This window comes from Phyllobates terribilis, unplaced genomic scaffold (assembly GCF_046119375.1).
Source record: "Phyllobates terribilis strain yellow unplaced genomic scaffold, ASM4611937v1 Scaffold_11__3_contigs__length_659146591, whole genome shotgun sequence".
In the NCBI taxonomy this organism is placed as follows: Eukaryota; Metazoa; Chordata; class Amphibia; order Anura; family Dendrobatidae; genus Phyllobates; species Phyllobates terribilis.
The window spans coordinates 601,760,604-601,777,517 of record NW_027362771.1 but is presented as its reverse complement, the minus strand read 5'-3'; the positions used below and the strand labels follow the sequence as shown (position 1 = coordinate 601,777,517).

Here is a 16,914-nt window from a genome sequence, read left to right as displayed (position 1 = left end):
ATCCATGCTGTTATGGCTGAAATAGATCACTTTGTTACATGGTCAAATTTTAAAATCAATGCAGCGAAGTCTGAGGCCCTCGATGTCTCCCTCCGAAAATCCATATAGGATTCCATCCAGTCCAACTTTCCCTTTGCCTGGCCCTCACAGGGTATCAAATACTTAGGAATTCCTATTCATAGAGACCTCTCCCATCTATGTTATCTTAATTTTGGGCCCTTTATTGAACAACTCCATACAGACCACGGTTGGCAAGTTAGAACTGTAAGATTCATTACGTGAACCACTGGTGTTTTGTGGAAAAGCACATGTAAGATTCTGCAACAGTCTCTGCTGATACTCCTGCATGCGTGCATCCCATTCTATGGCAGGAATAATTTCTGCAAATTTACTTTTGTACCGGGGATCTAACAGTGTGGCAACCCAGTAGTCAGGATTATTTCTAATTCTCACAATTCGAGGGTCATGTTGCAGGTAGTGCAGCAAAAGGCACTCATGTGTGTTGCGCATCCAGGAGCACCAAGTCCCTGTTGTGTTGGTGGCGAGGTAACAATCATGATTCCTTCCTCTGTCCTCTCCCCCCAACCTCATACAACAGAAATGTGATCAAGGTTTCCCTCATCTGATGAGTCTTCCATCAGTTCGTCCTCCACTTCTTCCTGGGCTCCTGCACCTTCCTCACTAGTTTGGCTGCTACCATGCGCCCTGTTAAAACCATCTCCCCCACCCTCACATGCCTGCCGCCTTGGTGCTGCCGACCGTCTGGACCTTGCAGATGTTAGCCCTTCCTCATACAACTCCTCCTCCTCTACTTCCTCCACCTCCTCTTGTGCCACCACCTGACTCCGAATTCTGTTTAACATGTGCTCCAGCATGTAAATCACCGGAATAGTCATGCTGATAATGGCATTGTCAGCACTAAACATCTTCATCGCCATTTCAAAACTGTGCAGAAGGGTGCATAGGTCCCTGATCTGAGACTACTCCTCCAGCGTGATTTGCCCCACCTCTGGATCTCGTTGGCCCAGGCTATACATCAGAACGTATTGCACCAGGGCTTCTCGGTGCTGCCACAGTCGCTGCAACATGTGCAGAGTTGAATTCCACCGGGTAGGCACATCGCATTTTAGCCAGTGAAGCGGCAGGCCCAACGACTTCTGTAGAGATGTAAGTCGCTGAGCTGCGGGATGCGAACGGCGGAAGTGAGCACACAGCGACCGTGCCCTCTGCAGAAGGCCATCTAGTCTGGGATAGTGGGCTAAAAATTGCTGGACAACCAGGTTCAACACGTGAGCCATACAAGGCACGTGTGTGACATTGCCCCGGCAAAGGGCCACACCCAGGTTTGCAGCATTGTCGCACACGGCCTTCCCTGGTTTCAGGTCCAGTGGAGACAACCATTCATGAAATTGGTTCTCCAGAGCTGACCACAACTCCTCAGCTGTGTGACTCACATTTCCCAGACATTTCAAAGTAAAAACAGCCTGATGACGTTGAGCCCTACTGCCAGCATAGTAAGGAGGTGTGCAGGATCCCTTCTGCGCAGTTAGAAAGCTTGTGGCATGACCAGACAGGCTTTGGGTGCAGGTGGAAGACCGAGAGGAGGTTGAGGAGGCAGAAGCAGTGGAGGAACTTTGACATAAAGAGGATTGACGCACAACTCGTGGGGACGGCAAGACTTGGACAGCAGCCCCTTGTCCTGCTGTCACCATAGTTACCAAGTGCCCAGTCAGCGACATGTAACGCCCCTGTCCATGCCTACTCGTCCAAGTGTCTGTGGTGAAATGCACCCTGTCACACACAGAGTTTCTCAAAGAAGCGGTGATGTTGTGTGCGACATGCTGGTGGAGCGCAGGCACACCTTTGTTTGAGAAGTAGTGCCGACTGGGCATCTGGTACTGGGGCACTGCGACGGACATAAGGTCTCGAAAATCCTCTGTGTCCAGCAGGCGGAAGGGCAGCATTTCTGTAGCCAAGAGCTTGCAGATGGTGAAATTCAACCTCTTAGCTTTCTCATGGCTAGGAGGAAATGGTCTTTTACTTGTCCACATCTGAGGGACCGAGGGCTGGCTATTGTGCTTAGACGGGGTTGATAAGGGTGTCCCCGGCAAACTGCCGGTCTGTGAGGAAGATGCAGGCGGACATGTTAGGTTGCCTTGATCCAAAGGTGGTGCTATCGATGTCGGACAGAGCTCAACACCAGCTGGTGTTACCACCTCCAAAGAAAATGATGACCTGCCAATCACGCTGGCTGTTGCGGGTAAAGAGGTGGCAGGTCTGCGCCCCAAAACAGGTGTGACTGCTGTCCCCCCAGTCACAGAGGATGAAGAGGCCGCGGATGCACAAGATATGGCAGACGGTGGTTGGCCCGGCCGGCTAAGCCACATTGTAGCACACCGAGTATCCCACTGCAACTTATGCTTCATGTCCATGTGCCGGTTCATGCATGAAGTACTCAAACTATGTATTTTTTGGCCTCTACTTAGCTTTTGCTGACAAATGTTACAGATAACACGAGTTGGGTCATATTTATCGATCTGAAAAAATGCCCAGGCTATGCAAGGCTTAGCACCCATGCGACCGGAAGAGCCACCACGACTTGTGGTGAGAGGCAGAGTTGTGTTTGAGGATGCAGTTGTTGACGTGCTTCCAGTACTACGTCTCTGTCCAGGAAGGCGCAACCTGACCTCGTCGTCACTAGCATCTTCCTCCACCTCCTCTGCTGACCTCATCTCTTGGCTGACTGTGGGTTGACAGTAAGTGGGATCTCCAACCTCATCATCATCACCCTGTGCGTTATCACACCCGTCGTCCTCAGAGCCAACCTCTTCCTGCCCTGACAAAAAACTAAAGTTGTCGCTCCAATCAGGTATTTGAGTCTCATCATCGTCTTCCTCATTGTCTCCACCAACAGGAGTTACAGTTTAGGAATGAGGGTCTACATTATGGTCAGAACCTTCTGCGTCTGGTCCTGGATCCGACTCATAAAGATTCTGGGCATCAGTGCAGATCATTTCCTCGTCTGGATTCACAGAAGCGCTGGAGTCGACCTCTGATTCCCAGGCTATAATATGAGTAAACAGCTCTGCAGACTCAACCATCTGTTCTACCTCATACTCAGATGGGCAGCTGGAGATTTGGGAGCTGTGAGGAAGCAAGTGCCATTGGGGTGACACCTTTGAGGACTGGAGTATTTGTGATGTTGAAGTTGATGTGGAGGAGAGCCCACTTAAAGGAGCACTTGATATCCGTTGAAGCACAGGCTGTTTTGTGCCTCATCTGGAATTTGTAGTGATTGGCGTGGCCGTAAGAAAGGGATCTTATCACATTGTCCGCTAAAAGAAGTAGACATTTTAGTTTGGCTGGAAGATGGTCTTTCTTCTGCAGATGTTAATGCTGCTTTAACACCTACCCCACGGACACAACCTTTTTTCCCCTTCCCAACACGCCTATTCCCCTTTCCACCAGCAGCAGGCCTTTTTCCACTCATTTTGGTGGTTAACTAATTCACAACTCTGGAGTTGTTTGCACAAAAAAACAATGGATGGGAACCGAGCAGAGCTGAGTGGCCAAAGTGTGGTATTAGGCCAAAACTATTGGCTGGGTTAGATGCAGAAAAAAATTATTTTCAATTTGCAACCTGATGGAGGTCTGTATAGATGGATTAATAGAACAATTCCCACACACAGCTCCAAACCCAATATTTTTTCAGAGGTAGATGCAGAAAAAAATATATTCAGTTTGCAACCTGATGGAGGTCAGTATAGATGGACTAATAGAGAAAGTCCCACACACTGCTAGAAGGCCAAATATTTTTTCAGAGCTAGATGCAGAAAAAAATTATATTCTTTTTGCAACCTGATGGAGGTCAGTATAAATGGACTAATAGAGAAAGTCCCACACACTGCTAGAAGGCAAAATATTTTTTCAGAGCTAGATGCAGAAAAAAATTATATTCAGTTTGCAACCTGATGGATTTCTGTATAGATGGATTTATAGAACAAGTCCCACACACAGCTTGAAGCCCAATATTTTTTCAGAGGTAGATGCAGAAAAAAATATATTCAGTTTGCAACCTGATGGAGGTCAGTGTAGATGGACTAATAGAGAAAGTCCCACACACAGCTAGAAGGCCAAATATTTTTTCAGAGGTAGATGCAGAAAAAAATATATTCAGTTTGCAACCTGATGGAGGTCAGTATAGATGGACTAATACAACAAGTCCCACACACAGCTAGAAGCCCAATACTTTTTCAGAGCTAGATGCAGAAAAAAATTATATTCAATTTGCAACCTGATGGAGGTCAGTATAGATGGAGTAATAGAACAAGTCCCACACACAGCTAGAAGCCCAAATATTTTTTCAGAGCTAGATGCAGATAAAAATTATTTTTAATTTGCAACCTGATGGAGGTCAGTATAGATGGACTAATAGAGAAAGTCCCACACACTGCTAGAAGGCCAAATATTTTTTCAGAGCTAGATGCAGAAAAAAATTATATTCAGTTTGCAACCTGATGGAGGTCTGTATAGATGGATTAATAGAACAAGTCCCACACACAGCTAGAAGCCCAATATTTTTTCAGAGGTAGATGCAGAAAAAAATATATTCAGTTTGCAACGTGATGGAGGTCAGTATAGATGGACTAATACAACAAGTCCCACACACAGCTAGAAGCCCAATATTTTTTCAGATCTAGATGCAGAAAAAAATTATATTCAATTTGCAACCTGATGGAGGTCAGTATAGATGGATTAATAGAGAAAGTCCCACACACTGCTAGAAGGCCAAATATTTTTTCAGAGGTAGATGCAGAAAAAAATATATTCAGTTTGCAACCTGATGGAGGTCAGTATAGATGGACTAATACAACAAGTCCCACACACAGCTAGAAGCCCAATACTCTTTCAGAGCTAGATGCAGAAAAAAATTATATTCAATTTGCAACCTGATGGAGGTCAGTATAGATGGAGTAATAGAACAAGTCCCACACACAGCTAGAAGCCCAAATATTTTTTCAGAGCTAGATGCAGATAAAAATTATTTTTAATTTGCAACCTGATGGAGGTCAGTATAGATGGACTAATAGAGAAAGTCCCACACTCTGCTAGAAGGCCAAATATTTTTTCAGAGCTAGATGCAGAAAAAAATTATATTCAGTTTGCAATCTGATGGAGGTCTGTATAGATGGATTAATAGAACAAGTCCCACACACAGCTAGAAGCCCAATATTTTTTCAGAGGTAGATGCAGAAAAAAATATATTCAGTTTGCAACCTGATTGAGGTCAGTATAGATGGACTAATACAACAAGTCCCACACACAGCTAGAAGCCCAATATTTTTTCAGAGCTAGATGCAGAAAAAAATTATATTCAATTTGCAACCTGATGGAGGTCAGTACAGATGGAGTAATAGAACAAGTCCCACACACAGTTAGAAGCCCAAATATTTTTTCAGAGCTAGATGCAGATAAAAAATATTTTTAATTTGCAACCTGATGGAGATCAGTATAGATGGACTAATAGAGAAAGTCCCACACACTGCTAGAAGGCCAAATATTTTTTCAGAGCTAGATGCAGAAAAAAATTATATTCAGTTTGCAACCTGATGGAGGTCTGTATAGATGGATTAATAGAACAAGTCCCACACACAGCTAGAAGCCCAATATTTTTTCAGAGGTAGATGCAGAAAAAAATATATTCAGTTTGCAACGTGATGGAGGTCAGTATAGATGGACTAATACAACAAGTCCCACACACTGCTAGAAGCCCAATATTTTTTCAGAGGTAGATGCAGAAAAAAATATATTCAGTTTGCAACCTGATATAGGTCAGTATAGATGGACTAATACAACAAGTCCCACACACAGCTAGATGCCCAATATTTTTTCAGAGCTAGATGCAGAAAAAAATTATATTCAATTTGCAACCTGATGGAGGTCAGTATAGATGGAGTAATAGAACAAGTCCCACACACAGCTAGAAGCCCAAATATTTTTTCAGAGCTAGATGCAGATAAAAATTATTTTTAATTTGCAACCTGATGGAGGTCAGTATAGATGGACTAATAGAGAAAGTCCCACACACTGCTAGAAGGCCAAATATTTTTTTCAGAGCTAGATGCAGAAAAAAATTATATTGAGTTTGCAACCTGATGGAGGTCAGTATAGATGGACTAATAGAGAAAGTCCCACACACTGCTAGAAGGCCAAATATTTTTTCAGAGGTAGATGCAGAAAAAAATATATTCAGTTTGCAACCTGATGGAGGTCAGTATAGATGGACTAATACAACAAGTCCCACACACAGCTAGAAGCCCAATACTCTTTCAGAGCTAGATGCAGAAAAAAATTATATTCAATTTGCAACCTGATGGAGGTCAGTATAGATGGAGTAATAGAACAAGTCCCACACACAGCTAGAAGCCCAAATATTTTTTCAGAGCTAGATGCAGATAAAAATTATTTTTAATTTGCAACCTGATGGAGGTCAGTATAGATGGAGTAATAGAACAAGTCCCACACACAGCTAGAAGCCCAAATATTTTTTCAGAGCTAGATGCAGATAAAAATTATTTTTAATTTGCAACCTGATGGAGGTCAGTATAGATTGACTAATAGAGAAAGTCCCACACACTGCTAGAAGGCCAAATATTTTTTTCAGAGCTAGATGCAGAAAAAAATTATATTGAGTTTGCAACCTGATGGAGGTCAGTATAGATGGACTAATAGAGAAAGTCCCACACACTGCTAGAAGGCCAAATATTTTTTCAGAGGTAGATGCAGAAAAAAATATATTCAGTTTGCAACCTGATGGAGGTCAGTATAGATGGACTAATACAACAAGTCCCACACACAGCTAGAAGCCCAATACTCTTTCAGAGCTAGATGCAGAAAAAAATTATATTCAATTTGCAACCTGATGGAGGTCAGTATAGATGGAGTAATAGAACAAGTCCCACACACAGCTAGAAGCCCAAATATTTTTTCAGAGCTAGATGCAGATAAAAATTATTTTTAATTTGCAACCTGATGGAGGTCAGTATAGATGGACTAATAGAGAAAGTCCCACACACTGCTAGAAGGCCAAATATTTTTTCAGAGCTAGATGCAGAAAAAAATTATATTCAGTTTGCAACCTGATGGAGGTCTGTATAGATGGATTAATAGAACAAGTCCCACACACAGCTAGAAGCCCAATATTTTTTCAGAGGTAGATGCAGAAAAAAATATATTCAGTTTGCAACCTGATGGAGGTCAGTATAGATGGACTAATACAACAAGTCCCACACACAGCTAGAAGCCCAATATTTTTTCAGAGCTAGATGCAGAAAAAAATAATATTCAATTTGCAACCTGATGGGGATCAGTATAGATGGAGTAATAGAACAAGTCCCACACACAGCTAGAAGCCCAAATATTTTTTCAGAGCTAGATGCAGATAAAAATTATTTTTAATTTGCAACCTGATGTAGGTCAGTATAGATGGACTAATAGAGAAAGTCCCACACACTGCTAGAAGGCCAAATATTTTTTCAGAGCTAGATGCAGAAAAAAATTATATTCAGTTTGCAACCTGATGGAGTTCTGTATAGATGGATTAATAGAACAAGTCCCACACACAGCTAGAAGCCCAATATTTTTTCAGAGCTAGATGCAGAAAAAAATTATATTCAATTTGCAACCTGATGGAGGTCAGTATAGATGGAGTAATAGAACAAGTCCCACACACAGCTAGAAGCCCAAATATTTTTTCAGAGCTAGATGCAGATAAAAATTATTTTTAATTTGCAACCTGATGGAGGTCAGTATAGATGGACTAATAGAGAAAGTCCCACACACTGCTAGAAGGCCAAATATTTTTTCAGAGCTAGATGCAGAAAAAAATTATATTCAGTTTGCAACCTGATGGAGGTCAGTATAGATGGACTAATAGAGAAAGTCCCACACACTGCTAGAAGGCCAAATATTTTTTCAGAGCTAGATGCAGAAAAAAATTATATTCAGTTTGCAACCTGACAGAGGTCAGTATAGATGGACTAATAGAGAAAGTCCCACACACTGCTAGAAGGCCAAATATTTTTTCAGAGCTAGATGCAGAAAAAAATTATATTCAGTTTGCAACCTGATGGAGGTCTGTATAGATGGATTAATAGAACAAGTCCCACACACAGCTAGAAGCCCAATATTTTTTCAGAGGTAGATGCAGAAAAAAATATATTCAGTTTGCAACCTGATTGAGGTCAGTATAGATGGACTAATACAACAAGTCCCACACACAGCTAGAAGCCCAATATTTTTTCAGAGCTAGATGCAGAAAAAAATTATATTCAATTTGCAACCTGATGGAGGTCAGTACAGATGGAGTAATAGAACAAGTCCCACACACAGTTAGAAGCCCAAATATTTTTTCAGAGCTAGATGCAGATAAAAATTATTTTTAATTTGCAACCTGATGGAGGTCAGTATAGATGGACTAATAGAGAAAGTCCCACACACTGCTAGAAGGCCAAATATTTTTTCAGAGCTAGATGCAGAAAAAAATTATATTCAGTTTGCAACCTGATGGAGGTCTGCATAGATGGATTAATAGAACAAGTCCCACACACAGAGAGAAGCCCAATATTTTTTCAGAGGTAGATGCAGAAAAAAATATATTCAGTTTGCAACGTGATGGAGGTCAGTATAGATGGACTAATACAACAAGTCCCACACAGCTAGAAGCCCAATATTTTTTCAGAGCTAGGTGCAGAAAAAAATTATATTCAATTTGCAACCTGATGGAGGTCAGTATAGATGGAGTAATAGAACAAGTCCCACACACAGCTAGAAGCCCAAATATTTTTCAGAGCTGGATGCAGATAAAAAATATTTTTAATTTGCAACCTGATGGAGGTCAGTATAGATGGACTAATAGAGAAAGTCCCACACACTGCTAGAAGGCCAAATATTTTTTCAGAGCTAGATGCAGAAAAAAATTATATTCAGTTTGCAACCTGATGGAGGTCTGTATAGATGGATTAATAGAACAAGTCCCACACACAGCTAGAAGCCCAATATTTTTTCAGAGGTAGATGCAGAAAAAAATATATTCAGTTTGCAACCTGATATAGGTCAGTATAGATGGACTAATACAACAAGTCCCACACACAGCTAGAAGCCCAATATTTTTTCAGAGCTAGATGCAGAAAAAAATTATTTTCAATTTGCAACCTGATGGAGGTCAGTATAGATGGATAAATAGAACAAGTCCCACACACAGCTAGAAACCCAATATTTTTTCAGAGGTAGATGCAGAAAAAAATATATTCAGTTTGCAATCTGATGGAGGTCAGTATGGTTGGACTAATACAACAAGTCCCACACACAGCTAGAAGCCCAATATTTTTTCAGAGTTAGATGCAGAAAAAAATTATATTCAATTTGCAACCTGATGGAGGTCAGTATAGATGGACTAATAGAGAAAGTCCCACACACAGCTAGAAGCCCAAATAGTTTTTCAGAGCTAGATGCAGAAAAAAATTATATTCAGTTTGCAACCTGATGGAGGTCTGTATAGATGGATTAATAGAACAAGTCCCACACACAGCTAGAAGCCCAATATTTTTTCAGAGGTAGATGCAGAAAAAAATATATTCAGTTTGCAACCTGATGGAGGTCAGTATAGATGGACTAATACAACAAGTCCCACACACAGCTAGAAGCCAAATATTTTTTCAGAGCTAGATGCAGAAAAAAATTATATTCTATTTGCAACCTGATGGAGGTCAGTATAGATGGAGTATTAGAACAAGTCCCACACACAGCTAGAAGCCCAAATATTTTTTCAGAGGTAGATGCAGAAAAAAATTATATTCAGTTTGCAACCTGATGGAGGTCTGTATAGATGGATTAATAGAACAAGTCCCACACACAGCTCCAAACCCAATATTTTTTCAGAGGTAGATGCAGAAAAAAATATATTCAGTTTGCAACCTGATGGAGGTCAGTATAGATGGACTAATAGAGAAAGTCCCACACACTGCTAGAAGCCCAAATATTTTTTCAGAGCTAGATGCAGAAAAAAATTATATTCAATTTGCAACCTGATGGAGGTCAGTATAGATGGACTAATAGAATGATGCTATGCCCAAAAGATTTTACTTCACTAGGTGCAGTAAAAAAATTGGTATTCTATACACAGGTGGTATATCTTGCAACACAGATAGGCTACTCCACTGACTAACACACTCTGCAATAGGCCAAAAAGAATTAGCTTTGCTAGATTCAGCCAAATGCTGTGAAAAAAACTTGCACAGCACTGGCACAGACCTGCCTGGCAAAAACTGATAGTAACTGATGTAACCTAGTCCTGAAAAGGACTCCAATTACAATTATTCTTTACTCCCACAACCTATCTTTTTAAGAGCACAGACCTGCCTGATAAAATTCGTAGGAAATGCTGTAACCTAGTCATTAAAAGGACTGCAATCACAACTATTCCTTACTCCCAAGCTATCTGTAGATTTGTGCGAAAATTGGCTTGAAATTAACAAGGTATAGCGCACACAGCAACAGCGGTGCCGTCTAACACGCAGCTGCAGCAGTGAGAATATGGTGGCGACGGGGAAAATGGCTTGGTCTTATAGGGCAAGGACATGTGACATACACTGCCAATGACACATGCCCTTGCTTGTGTGAAAAAAAGCACTTCGCTCCGTGTGTGCGCTGCTGATAGGCTGACTGATTGCACCTCCCCACTGTAAATGCGGGAAAGAGAAAAAAAAATGGAGATCTTCATTGTTCCTGCAGAGATCCATCCCCTGCCCCTCCCCGCTGTACACTCAAACTGCGTATTAACATTAATTTTCATCATTACTGAGAAAAAATCCAGTTATGATTTTGGTGCACGAACAGTTATCGAACATAACCTCGAACAGCCGAATTTTTCTCAAATTGTTTGTGTTCGCCGAACGGCTCGAACACCGCCCAAAACAGCTTGAATTTTAGATTGGCGAGCAGTTCGAGTAGAACAACGCTCTTCTCTACTCGTGGCGCAGCGGTAGCGCGTCTAGCTCCAGATCAGAAGGTTGCGTATTCAAATCATGTCAGGGTCAAAAAACTTTTTCATAACTTAACCCATGTCTGGATTAAAATTGAAGCTTTGTTGCTATCTGTCAGCACAATGTCTGAAAAAGTGTCTTTTAGTTGAATGTTATAGATTAATATCTCATAAACAATTATTTGATGAGAAAAATAATCAGGAAGCAAAATCAAAACATTGAATATTTAAGGCACGTTGCGATCTCTTTTCACTTTGATCATAGCATTGTCATCTTTGAGTCCATAAGAAAAAAGAGTTCTTTACTAGACTCTAAATTTTAAACTGGAAAACCCTGCATTCCCAATACCAAGATATTCATTCGTCTTTGTTTATGTCTTTTTCAGTCTGTAAGTAAAAGTAGCAAATTTCGAGAAGGTGTGCCATGATTTCTTCATGCACTTTTTAAGTGAGTTATATTATGGGTGGAAAGTTACTTTTCGTTTGATCTCGCGGCGCAAGGGTAGCGCGTCTGACTTCAAAACAGTCGGTTGCATGTTCAAATCACGTCCGGGTCAAAAAGCTTTTTCATAACTTAACCCATGTCTGGATTAAAACTAAAGCTGTGTTGCTATCTGTCAGCACAGTGTCTAAAAAAGTGTCTTTTAGTTGAATGTTATAGATTAATATCTTACAAACAATTCTTTGATGAGAAAAATCATCGGGGAACAAAATCAAAACATTGAATATTTAAGGCACGTCGGGATTTCCTTTAACTTTGATCATAGCATTGTCATCTTTGAATCCATAAGAAAAAAGGGTTCTTTACTAGATTCTAAATTTTAAACTGGAAAACCCTGCATTCCCAATATAAAGATGTTCATTCATCCTTGTTTATGTCATTTTCAGTCTGTGAGCAAAAGTAGCAAATTTCGAGGTTTGCCATGATTTCTTCATACACTTTTCATGTGAATTATGGGTGGAAAGCTTCTTTTAGTATGATCTTGTGGTGCAATGGTAGCGCGTCTGACTCCAGATCAGAATGTTGCGTGTTCAAATCACGCCAGGGTCAAGCAACTTTTTCATTACTTAACCCATGTCTGGATTAAAATTGAAACTGTGTTGCTATCTGTCAGCGCAGTGTCTAAAAAAGTGTCTTTTAGTTGATTGTTATAGATTAATATCTTATAAACAATTCTTTGATGAGAAAAATCATCGGGAAACAAAATCAAAACATTGAATATTTAATGCACTTCGGAATCTCTTTTGACTTTGATAATAGCTTTTTCATCTTTGAAACCATAAGAAAAAAGGGTTCATTACTAGATTCTAAATTTTAAACTGTAAATCCCTGCATTCCCAATATCAAGATGTTCATTCGTCCTTGTTTATGTATTTTTCAGTCTGTAAGTAAAAGTAGCAAATTTCGAGATCGTGTGCCATGATTTCTTCATGCACTTTTTAGGTGAGTTATATTATGGGCGGAAAGTTTCTTTCGACATGACCTTGTGGAGCAACAGTAGCGTGTCTGACTCCAGTTCAGAAGGTTGCGTGTTCAAATCACGTGAGTGTTAAAAACCTTTTTCATAACTTAACCCAGGTCTGAATGAAAAATTGAAGCTGTGTTGCTATCTGTCAGCACAGTGTCTGAAAAAGTGTCTTTTAGTTGAATGTTATAGATTAATATCTTATAAACAATTATTTGATAAGAAAAATAATCATGAAGCGAAATCAAAACATTGAATATTTAAGTCACGTTGGGATCTTCTTTCACTTTGATCATAGCATTGTCATCTTTGAATCCATAAGAAAAAAGGGTTCTTTACTAGACTCTAAATTTTAAACTGGAAAACCCTGCATTCCCAATACCAAGATATTCATTCGTCCTTGTTTAGGTCTTTTTCAGTCTGTAAGTAAAAGTAGAAAATTTCGAGAAGGTGTGCCATGATTTCTTCATGCACTTTTTAAGTGAGTTATATCATGGGTGGAAAGTTGCATTTTGAATGATCTCGTAGCGCAAGGGTAGCGCGTTTGACTCCAGATCAGAAGGTTTCGTGTTGAAATCACGTCGGGGTCAAAAAGCTTTTTCATAACTTACCCCATGTCTGGATTAAAATTAAAGCTGTGTTGCTATCTGTCAGCACAGTGTCTAAAAAAGTGTCCTTTTTTTGAATGTTATAGATTAATATCTTACAAACAATTCTTTGATGAGAAAAATCATCGGGGAACAAAATCAAAACATTGAATATTTAAGGCACGTCGGGATCTCCTTTCACTTTGATCATAGCATTGTCATCTTTGAATCCATAAGAAAGAAGGGTTCTTTACTAGACTCTAAATTTTAAACTGGAAAACCCTGCATTCCCAATACCAAGATGTTCATTCGTCCTTGTTTATGTCTTTTTCAGTCTGTAGGTAAAAGTAGCAAATTTCGAGAAGTTGTGCCACGATTTCTTCATGCACTTTTTAAGTGAGTTATATTATGGGTGGAAAGTTGCTTCTCATACCACCTCATGGCTCAATGGTAGCGCTTCTGACTCCAGGTCAGAAGGTTGTGTGTTCAAAGCAAGTCAGGGTCAAGCAATTTTTTCATTACTTAACCCATGTCTGGATTAAAATTGAAACTGTATTGCTATCTGTCGGCGCATTGTATAAAAAAGTGTTTTTTAGTTGAATGTTATAGATTAATATCTTATAAACAATTCTTTTATGAGAAAAATCATCGTGAAATGAAATCAAAACATTGATTATTTAATGCACTTCGGGATCTCTTTTCACTTTGGTCATAGCATTGTCATCTTTGAAACCATAAGAAAAAAGGCTTCATTACTAGATTCTTAATTTTAAACTGGAAATCCCTGCATTCCCAAAATCAAGATGTTCATTCGTCCTTGTTTATGTCTTTTTCAGTCTGTAAGTAAAAGTAGCAAATTTCGAGAAGGTGTTCCACGATTGCTTCATGCACTTTTTCAGTGAGTTATATTATGGGCGGAAAGTTGCTTTCATATGTCTTCGTGGTGTGACGGTAGTGCGTCTGACTCCACATCAGAAGGTTGCGTGTTCAAATCACGTCAGGGTCAAAAAACTTTTTCATAACTTAACCCATGTCTGGATTAAAATTGAAACTGTGTTGCTATCTGTCAGCACAGTGTCTGAAAAAGTGTCCTTTAGTTGAATGTTATAGATTAATATCTCATAAGCAATTATTTGATGAGAAAAATAATCAGGAAGCAAAATCAAAACATTGCATATATTTAAGGCACGTTGGGAATTCCTTTCACTTTGATCATAGCATTGTCATCTTTGAATCCATAAGAAAAAAGTGTTCTTTACTAGACTCTAAATTTTAAACTGGAAAACCCTGCATTCCCAATACAAAGATGTTCATTCGTCCTTGTTTATGTCTTTTTCAGTCTGTAAGTAAAAGTAGCAAATTTCGAGAAGGTGTGCCACGATTTCTTCATGCACTTTTAAGTGAGTTATATTATGGGTGGAAAGTTACTTTTTGTATGATCTCGTGGTGCAACGGTAGCGCGTCTGACTCCAGATCAGAAGGTTGCTTGTTCAAATCACGTCGGGGACAAAAAACTATTTCATAACTTAACCCATGTCTGGAATAAAACTAGTGCTGTGTTGCTATCTGTCAGCAAAGTGTCTTTTAGTTGAATGTTATAGATTAATATTTTACAAACAATTCTTTGATGATAAAAATCATCGGGGAACAAAATCAAAACATTGAATATTTAAGACACGTCGGGATCTCTTTTCACTTTGATCATAGCATTGTCATCTTTGAATCCATAAGAAAAAAGGGTTCTTTACTAGATTCTAAATTTTAAACAGGAAATCCCTGCATTCCCAATATCAAGATGTTCATTCGTCCTTGTTTATGTCATTTTCAGACTTTGAGCAAAAGTAGCAAATTTCGAGAAGGTTTGCGCGATTTCTTCATACACTTTTCACATGAATTATGGGCGGAAAGTTTCTTTTCGTATTATCTTGTTGTGCAACGGTAGCAAGTCTGACTCTAGATCAGAAGGTTGCGTGTTCAAATCACGCCAGGGTCAGGCTACTTTTTCATTACTTAACCCATGTATGCATTAAAATTGAAACTGTGTTGCTATCTGTCGGCGCAGTTGCTGAAAAAGTGTCTTTTAGTTGAATGTTATATATTAATATCTTATAAACAATTCTTTTATGAGAAAAATCATCGTGAAATTAAATCAAAACATTGGATATTTAATGCACTTCGGTATCTCTTTTGACTTTGATAATAGCTTTTTCATCTTTGAAACCATAAGAAAAAAGGGTTCATTACTAGATTCTAAATTTTAAACTGTAAATCCCTGCATTCCCAATATCAAGATGTTCATTCGTCCTTGTTTATGTCTTTTTCAGTCTGTAAGTAAAAGTAGCAAATTTCGAGAAGGTGTGCCACGTTTGCTTCATGCACTTTTTCATTGAGATATATTATGGGCGGAAAGTTTCTTTTCATATGACTTTGTGGCGCGACGGTAGCGCGTCTCACTCTATATCAGAAGGTTGTGTGTTCAAATCATGTCGGGGTTAGAAAACTTTTTCATAACTTAACCCATGTCTGGATTAAAATTTAAACTGTGTTGCTATCTGTCAGCACAGTGTCTGAAAAAGTGTCTTTTATTTGAATGTTATAGATTAATATCTTATAAACAATTATTTGATGAGAAAAATAATCAGGAAGCGAAATCAAAACATTGAATATTTAAGGCACGTTGGGATCTCCTTTCACTTTGATCATAGCATTGTCATCTTTGAATCCATAAGAAAAAACGGTTCTTTACTAGACTCTAAATTTTAAACTGGAAAACCTTGCATTGCCAATACCAAGATGTTCATTCGTCCTTGTTTATGTCTTTTTCAGTCTGTAAGTAAAAGTAGCAAATTTGGAGAAGGTGTGCCACGATTTCTTCATGCACTTTTTAAGTGAGTTATACTATGGGTGGAAAATTACTTTTCATATGACCTTGTGGTGCAACGGTAGCGCATATGACTCCAGATCAGAAGGTTGCGTGTTCAAATCACGTCGGGGTCAAAAAACTTTTTCATAACTTAACCCATGTCTGGATTAAAATTGAAGCTGTGTTGCTATCTGTCAGCACAGTGTCTGAAAAAGTGTCTTTTAGTTGAATGTTATAAATTAATATCTTATAAACAATTATTTGATGAGAAAAATCATAGGGAAACGAAATCAAAACATTGAATATTTAATGCACGTTGGGATCTCTTTTCACTTTGATCATAGCATTGTCATCTTTGAATCCATAAGAAAAAAGGGTTCTTTACTAGACTCTGAATTTTAAACTGGAAAACCCTGCATTCCCAGTATCAAGATGTTCAGTCATCCTTGTTTATGTCTTTTTCAGTCTGTAAGTAAAAGTAGCAAATTTCGAGAAGGTGTGCCACGATTTCTTCATGCACTTTTTAAGTCAGTTATATTATGGGCAGAAAGTTGCTTTTAAAATGACCTCGTGGCGCAACAGTAGCGATTCTGACTCCAGGTCAGAAGGTTGTGTGTTCAAATAACATCGGGATCAAAACACTTTTTCATAACTTAACCCATGTCTGGATTAAAATTGAAGCTGTGTTGCTATCTGTCAGCACAGTGTCTAAAAAAGTGTATTTTAGTTGAATGTTATAGAATAATATCTTACAAACAATTCTTTGATGAGAAAAATCATCGGGGAACAAAAGCAAAACATTGAATATTTTAGGCACGTCGGGATCTCCTTTCACTTTGATCATAGCATTGTCATCTTTGAATCCATAAGAAAAAAGGGTTCTTTACTAGATTCTAGATTTTAAACAGGAAAACCCTGCATTCCCAATATCAAGATGTTCATTCGTCCTTGTTTATG

General features: G+C 39.1%; 1 non-coding gene across 1 annotated transcript; it reads left to right on the top strand.

Annotated features, from left to right (window-relative positions):
• The first annotated feature begins 12,020 nt into the window (after positions 1–12,020).
• On the top strand, positions 12,021–12,092 carry TRNAW-CCA (transfer RNA tryptophan (anticodon CCA)). The gene has a single exon. It is a non-coding gene; the product is annotated as a tRNA-Trp (tRNA).
• The last annotated feature ends 4,822 nt before the right edge of the window (positions 12,093–16,914 follow it).